Here is an 8,205-nt window from a genome sequence, read left to right as displayed (position 1 = left end):
CCATTGCTGCTGGGTGACTCACAGGGAATCAGCAGAATTTATCTGCTGGGTTTTTTGTGTTTTTTTTTTTCACAAGACAAGCCTCCTAAAAAAGCAAAGAGCACAATGAATTTTCAGCAGATTAACAACTGAGACCAGCAGGACTCCCTTGTGACCAGAAATTAGTCTGTGCAGAAAGGGAAATGATGGACAATTCAAGGCATATTAACTCAGTCCTGAGATGAGCACCAATATTTCTAATCAAGAGGAAAATCAAAAAGGAGTATCTCATTAGATGATATATAGAGCATTCATCAAAATATGAATTTAGCATGCAAGCATCCCATCTTCATTGTGGCTACAGAGAAATCACTCCACTCTGACCAGTGATTTAAATAGCCTAAAATGATTTTTGTAGCCTAATGTTTCAAATGGCAGAGGAAGCCAGATGTACCAAAACAACATTTAAAGAGAGACACACCCTTCCTAAGAAACAGAGAATAAATATTGTTTGTTGCAAAATACCTTTAAAAATAATGTTATTCCTGTTCTCCATCTTGTTGACCTTTGCAGAAATTAGTCATCAAAGTGATTCTCGGTGGCGACAGTCTCTGTGGATTTGGGGAAGCGGTGTCTATCTATTTACTTGTTTCAAGACTGAGACTTGCTGGATGATGAGGATTTACCAAGATTTATCTCCCTGCTCAGCTAATAAATGACAATTTACCTATCAAAATAAAAATAAGCAAACCTTTGACCCGATGCACTCCTCTAGAGCTGTAGGTAATTTCCTTTTTCACGTACATCTTTGCTTCTGTCAACTGTTGTAGGAAAAAGGTTTTCATGCTCTAGGCAGAGGCTTGGAGGAATTACAGACATTTTTCTCTTTATTCAGTAGTGCAAGGAATGGTCACTGACACAAGAATTACACAACTGCTACAAAACACTTGGTGTTGGCTTATCACAAAATGTCAACCATCCTCAGAAACAGCCAACCTAGATTGCTGCAGACAACACCACACATTGGGCTGGTATTTATGGCGTTTACTGGTTTTCCTTTGCAAACACCCGTGAAGAATTACCCCAGTGGTCCTGGTTCAGCAGGACCAGACGTGCGATGGTGTCTGTCACAACACAGCGGAGAGGCTGGCGCTTGGCACCACACATACCTAAAGACACACCGAAGTCCTGCCCGATGGGATTTACCGAGTGCCAGTGTGCTGCCAAGGTCCAGCTAGCCTAAGGGCCCGCAGAAATTTAAACAAGGATTATCTTAAAGTGGCAGAAAACAAGCAAAGGCAGATCCCGTCACCAAAGCAGGGCAGCTGGCATGGGCTGCCAGACCTGAAGCACAACCCCATGCCACGGGGTCTCATGCCCTTAGGGGCACCCAAAACCTTTGAGTAGCCCAAGTCCTGCTGCTGTGACTGAGCACGTGGGGTGCCCACCTTTCCCCCTGCAGCTCTGAGGTCTGGGTTTGCTCCTGTTCCCTTTGTCCAGGGAACTTGCTCCACTGGCACAGGAGAGCTGTAAGAAGTGGCTTGGACGGGGAGGAAGGCACACCTGAAATCTGGAGAGCTGCCCAGAGGACATTGTTTTTGGTTGAACCTGTCCTGGCACAAAGATTGAAGCCTGAGCGCTGTAACTACCAGGGAAGTATTTTTCTTTTTTTTGTGTGTGTGTTTGAAACAGCTGTTTCTCAAGCTCAGCTTGACTCACTGAACAATGCAGCCTGATGGAGCTGCTGACTTTTCATGCAGCAAAAGGTAAAAAAGCAGGAGGGTTTTTTTGCTTGCTGCAGAGCAGCCTTCAGAGCTATTACACTAACCATTTGCTGCAAGTGTGTGCAGCATCCCTGCCGCCACAGGAGGGGAACCACCAGTGTATGAGATGTTGTCACGTGGCACCAAGAACCCTGCGTGCAAGGACATGGTGAAGCCCAAGCTGACCTCCTTTTACTCCTCCCACCCACCTCCTTCGGCTGCGTGTGTTGCTCTTCTCACTGAAGAAGTCACCTGAGGTCCTCGGCAATGCCATGCAAAAGCAAAGCAGAATGAAGAGCGGGGCAAAGACCAGTTACGAGAATGAGATTCCTTCCCTCACTGTGCAGCATCAGTAAGGGGCACGTTTTCTCCGTGCCAGTAACAAGGGAAAACTCTTCCGCTGCCCCACTTGCATCAACAAGATACCTGGGTGACCCACGAGCTTCTGTGTGCCACGTTTCAGTGCAAACCCCATCAAAATTAATGTTACTGATGGCAGCCACATTACTCTGCTGGCTTACTCAAAATTAAATGGTCTCCTGGAGCACAGGAGTGAACAGATGTCTACACTGCAACATGCACGTGCAGCAAACTCCCAGTTCTACGCAGGCATAAAAGGGCTTCTGGCAGATGGGCTGTGCATGGGAAGTCAAGCAACTTATTTTAGCCAACAACTTGGATAACACAGCCTCCATTTTTTCATCATGTTTAGATGAAAACATGCTAGTAAGAAACCAAGGGAATCCCGCAGCGGGACTTCAGCCCGGGATATCTGCACCGGAGGCTCGTTTGTACCGTACCTTCAACTGAAGTCTGAGGGAAGGCTGGACAACTTCAAATGCAGACGGTTGGTGCTGGCAGGTCTTCCCACCAGGGAAGGGGGACTGTGGGAGAGATGTGGGGTTTCCCCCCCCCCCAGCTCAGTTGCTTTCTGAGGAATGAACAGGTTAATCTGCTTTCACCAGGCACCTGAGTGCAGGACCTCCCTGCAAACCCCGGGAAACATTTCTAAAAACCTGTAGAAGACTGGCCGTGTCACATGCCTCAGCAGAGGTGTCTGCACAGCTACACACAGGTGAGCCAGATGCAAAGATTGTTTCAAAAAAAACCCCAAAATCTGGAACCTGTTGGTACCAGCATGGACAAAGTGGCCAACAGGCTGTTGCGTGAGGACAGAAACTTGAGAGGAGGCAAGAGGAGGTGGCAAGGCTGTTTCAGCAAGAGGGGAGAATGAGGAAGACCAGCAAGAGACCGCAAGGCAGCAACGCGATCAGGTAACTTGCTGATGGAAGGCCGTGTTTGCTGAGGCTTGCAGATCCAGCTGGCACTGTCTCGATGCAGAGGAGGCATCAGGTGGCAGAGCTCACATGCCAACCCCTGCCTCCCATGCGGATCGTGGCAGCCGTTCAACTATCTCAGAAATCTTCTCTGGGCAGATTACAAGGGAAGCAGAGACGAGAAGCACACGCCAGGCCAGGAGGGAACTACACTTCAGGACTCGCTTCGCCTTTGCGTGACTTCTTGAGTTGTATGGTGTGAGCTGAATTGTCATTCAGGTCCTCAACTATTAAATACTGTTCTAGGAGTAACACCAGATCCTGAATCTGGATTTGGGTTAAGGGTGCAAGACTGCATGATATGCCTGGTGAGGACAGAGTCAGATAGTTCAGCTGAAAGAGTGCTTTTAGAACTCAGTTCATATTTAAAAGGGGAAATAAGTGGATTTGTAGGGTCCCAAGATAAATGACCAGGCAGCAGGGAGCTAGAATTCCTGTACTCTCACTCACCCAGAATCCTGCTTGACCCAGTGGGAAGCTCCTTCAGAAATCTGTCCTCGAAAAAATCCCACAAGACAGGGATGGGAAGGGAGAGGACTGTTCTCAAAATGACTGACAGGCCCCATAGCAAGGGGAGGACATATACCTTCCTCTGGGACAAAGACAACAGGACCTCATCTGAACCCCCTCTCCAGGCAGCTAGAAGGTCCCCAAAAAAACCTAACCTTGATGCTTTTTGAACCTATCTGGCTCCAGACACTGACCCTATTTAGCAAACTATTTAGTATGTTCAGTTAATGGCAGAACAGAGCACCTGTACCTATAATTGCAGAAATTTAAGATATAGAGTGCTCAATAGAGATGACAATAGGAGAATTTTGCTTCAAATAACATTTTTTCACCAAACCTCTGCTCTTAATTTTACCTATTAACTAAAATCCACTCCCCAAGTTGTAAATCTGTGATATCTGATGGGCTAATACAAGTTTTACACAGTGATAGCATCAAGATTTTTTAAATTCACCCAGGCTTATCTAAATCTCTGGTTGCTTGATTTTTTCAGAGTCTGGACAAGTTTTCCGAAACTCAGTTCCCCTCTGGTGTAAGTATTGTTCGGCAGCATCGGAAAGGCTTTCCAAGGAGAAGTGAGACAGACTGGAGTTCCTGTCTCCTTGAATCCCTGCCAAGCGCATCTTGAATTACAAACTTACAGACTAGTGTGGTCCTGCTATTGATGAGAGTTCAAAAGATTCTGAAGTACAATGACACCGATCTTCTGTTTAATTGTTGCACAAATCAGGTAACTGAATACAGAGGATTCAAATAAAAGCTGAGTAACTGACAATACAAAATCAAGAGGAGGGAAAAACAGCTATGCAAAATTACTGTGTTTTCAGTGATTCCTGTGAAATAGCAGAAAATGATCCAGAGATTTAATGACTGTCTTGGAAAATATTCTTGTTACAAGTGAGAAATCCTGAAAAAGGAAAATGTGACTCTTGTTATGTCTAAACAACCAACAACTATTGCAACAAAGAACAAGGAAGCTTGATACTTAAATTGAAAGATCGGTCTTCATAGTTCAAAACGTACAGAAGAATGTGACGTGATTTATTTTAGGGCAAAATGGCACTAGTAGGTAAAAAACACTGGAAAATGTGGCAAAACCAAGTAACTCATAGGCTTCAAGGCCTGAATGAATCACTTCTGTCACTCCGTCCAGCTTCCCAGAGAGCTTTGTGTCTCGTGTTTATTCTTTTTAATCTAGTCTCATTTAAGGAAGTGCCTTTCCAATTTCATATCACCACGTCGGGGTTGGGGATGTTTAGTTAACAGCAATTTGGAGGGTTTAAAAACCATTTATTTGCAGCCCAGCTGCTACAGTTCTTACTCTGCAGGAAAACACTTTTTGGATGTGTCACCTGAGCATCTCAGTTTTAGGTTAAAAGCCTCCTCCCTGCTTTGAACTTTGCAGACTTCAGGGATTGCCAGTGCCAATCTCAACCATGGTTTAAGTAAAAACGTTTGAACTGTGATCCTGTGTAAGCTACCAGCACTCTGGAAGAAGGTAAAATTGATACAGCACAGCAGGGAGTAATAAGATTAAAAGCGTTGCTGACTACGTTTGAGTTCAGTGACTTGTTTTGGAGAGGTATCTAGGCTTACAGCTAAGGCAGCTGCATGGCTGCACGCCAGAAGGAAGTTCACAGCAAAGCTGTTTGCACAGCATCAGCCTATTTTTAGTACGTGGGGAAGGAGCAAACTCCTTCCTCCCCCTGCCCCAAGCCTCTGTAATGCCCTCCACTGGCAGGCTGGAGCTGACGGCAGTCTTTGCACAGGAATACGGATTTTTTTCCAGCCAGCAGTGTGAGATAGGGTGTTGCATGTGTGCCAAGCAACCTCCATGTCTATCCAGGGAATAAAAAGCAGAGCAGCACCAGCCCTGGTTGCTCTCTTCTCAGCTGGAATGTTGTTTTAGGAAAAATAAAAGCAGAAAAACAAAGTAAGAGACCATCTTCGCACAAATTCAGATGAAGGTTTAAGATTCCCGCCACAATAATTGGGTAAGAGATTGGTCACCCCAAACTCTGTATCATCCCACTGCACGTACACAGGCAATTAAGCATCCAGGAGTTGTGTGTACAAATCCCACACGTACGTCTGTATAAAGCACTGCTGTCACTGCGCTTACTCTTACACAGTAGAAATGTACAGTCAAGGTGTGGGACACGTTCACTCAAAAAGTTGGGAGTGCTGCAGTACTCCCAAAAATCTGAAATGGAAGGGTGGAGAGTGCCTTATGCTGGGTGGTGTCGGAAAGTCCGTACTAACTACGCAGACGTGGGCCACTCCACAAGAGCATGCCGGTCTCCCCACAGATGTTATTGTTACCACAAGTGCTATTTCAAAAGAAAGATGAAAAAGGAAACACATGGCTGTGAGCCTTGAGGTCAAGCTCAAGAGCTTTGCCAGTGCCGTGTTTTGCTCCAGAGCAGTTCTCCAGCTCCCTTGCAGAAGGCAAGTGTGAAACTGTAAGAGGGCATTTCAGTTAGCCTTAGCCCCATCTGCACCAGCCGTAGGATGCCCACTAACTTTTCCTTTAAAATCTCAAATTCCAGAGATTCCACAGCCTGCCCAGGAAAGGTATTCCAGAGCTTAACTCTTCCAGCTGCCCATTCTGATGTCTAAGCTAAATGTCTCCTGCTGCAATGGGATCTGTTTTTCTCATCCTACCCACAGCAGTGAGGGAAAGTGTTTATTCCCTTCTTTGCAGCTACCTCCTACCAATTTGAAAACGCCTCTCCCATCACCTTGAAACCAGCCCAGTCCTCCATCCTGTTCTCTCACTGCTTTTCTCTGGTTGCTTCCAGCTGTTCCACATTTTCCATGAAGTGCAGTGCCTCCAGCTGGATGCCATGTTCCAAGAAAGGCTACTACCACATGAGGAAGAAGGACCACGTCATGTATCTTACAGACTATTTTCCTGTTCAAACATTCCACAACATCATTATGTTTTTTTCAGGAACAGGATGCTGTTGAATCATGTTCAGCTGGTGCCTGGCTATAACCCCAAGAGAACTTTGCTGTACAACTGCTACCCTAGCAGCCTGTCCCGTCCTGTATTTTTTTGTGCAGCTGATCGTTGCTTCTGCTGAAGTGTATAAATACGCATTTATCAAATCCATTGCTGGATTTACATTCTAATTCTTTTGAATTTATCCAGTTCATTTTGAATTGTAAATGTCTTCTACTCGGTCAGCTCAAGTCTGGTGTTCCCTATAGTTTAACCAGCATACACCATCTAAACTGTTAATGAAAATACCAAGTAACATCAAATTGTAGCAGAAATGTAGAGAATCCCACTCAATACATCCTCGCAGTCTGACTGCGAGTGATTAATAATTCTTCTGACTGGGGTTTTCCAAGCAGGTTTTTATAAACTCACTTTTAAATTTCTGTCAGATCACATTCCCCTACTTTAAGGAAAATCATTACACGTAAAGCTGTGCCCACTGCTTCTCTGTTCAAGACATTCGTTGCCTTTGTGTAGGAGTAACCTTAGCTAGCCACAATCTGATCTTTCGTTTAAAAGCTCACCGACAGTTTCCCTTTTCCGTTAATTTTCCAGTTTAAACTACTGACCCCGAGTTCTGAACAGATGGGTGGAAGCGGAGAGCCAAGCTGAGCCTTCAGTTTACAGCATCCCCCTTTGTCCCTAATGCTTGAAAGTAATTTACCATATGGGGTACTCAATCGAGGCACGAGGATCGCTACTGTTGTACTTGTGCAGCAATCCCTTACATACGGCAGAGTAAGTACAGCTTGTCTAGGCAAGGACAGGACAGCCCCTGAAGTATTCGCTACCCTGCCCCAGCATCACACACGGACAATGGAAGTCTTCTGATCCTATGTCTCTGGATCCCTCTCCTCAATTATTCCAAGATTTCAGTGATACGTCACATGCATGAAACAGAGAAGGCTCCTCAACAACATCCTGCGCTTCCTGCAAAGATCCCAGCTGACTGAACTAGAACACAAAAAACATACAGCAAATAGATGTGCATCCAGTAATTATTTCCATGGTATCAAAAACCATGTGGTAAAACTACTCCCAACATCAACTTTGATAATAAAAGTCTTAAATTAACCCCGTAAGAAAACCTTTGCAAAGATGGATGTGGCATCACAGGATGAATAATTACACTTCATCAACAAGACCTGATCATTTGGCAGCTCCTGTCTGAAGATGATACATAACAATTTCTTCCTGACACGTACGTCTCCGCTGACTGGGGATACGATTTTTCTCAGGTCACTGTAAATACCTACTGTGCTCAGTAAACTGACTCCTTGTTTAAGGCGACGACAAGAGCACGTAGTTGTTTGCAGAAAGTAAGATCTTCATCAAAAGGCCAACAGTATCCTTCCCCTATGGAGTTTTCCCATCATATTTCTTGATACTTTAAATACACTGAAATGTACTGGCAGTTATGTATTTGGACAAATCCAGCATTTTACAAGCGATCTTTTGTTTTGTTAATCTCTTACGCTACATCTATGTATGTTCTAAAGTGCATCCTGGCCGTAGCTGCTCTTCTGCAGTGTAAGTATATTACACTCTGCATTCCCTTGGTATCTTAAGTCTAAATTAATTTGCTCTTGAAAAAGAAAAAAAAAATTCTTGA

This window comes from Falco rusticolus, chromosome 14 (assembly GCF_015220075.1).
Source record: "Falco rusticolus isolate bFalRus1 chromosome 14, bFalRus1.pri, whole genome shotgun sequence".
NCBI lineage: Eukaryota > Metazoa > Chordata > Aves > Falconiformes > Falconidae > Falco > Falco rusticolus.
This window is presented reverse-complemented; position numbering follows the sequence as displayed.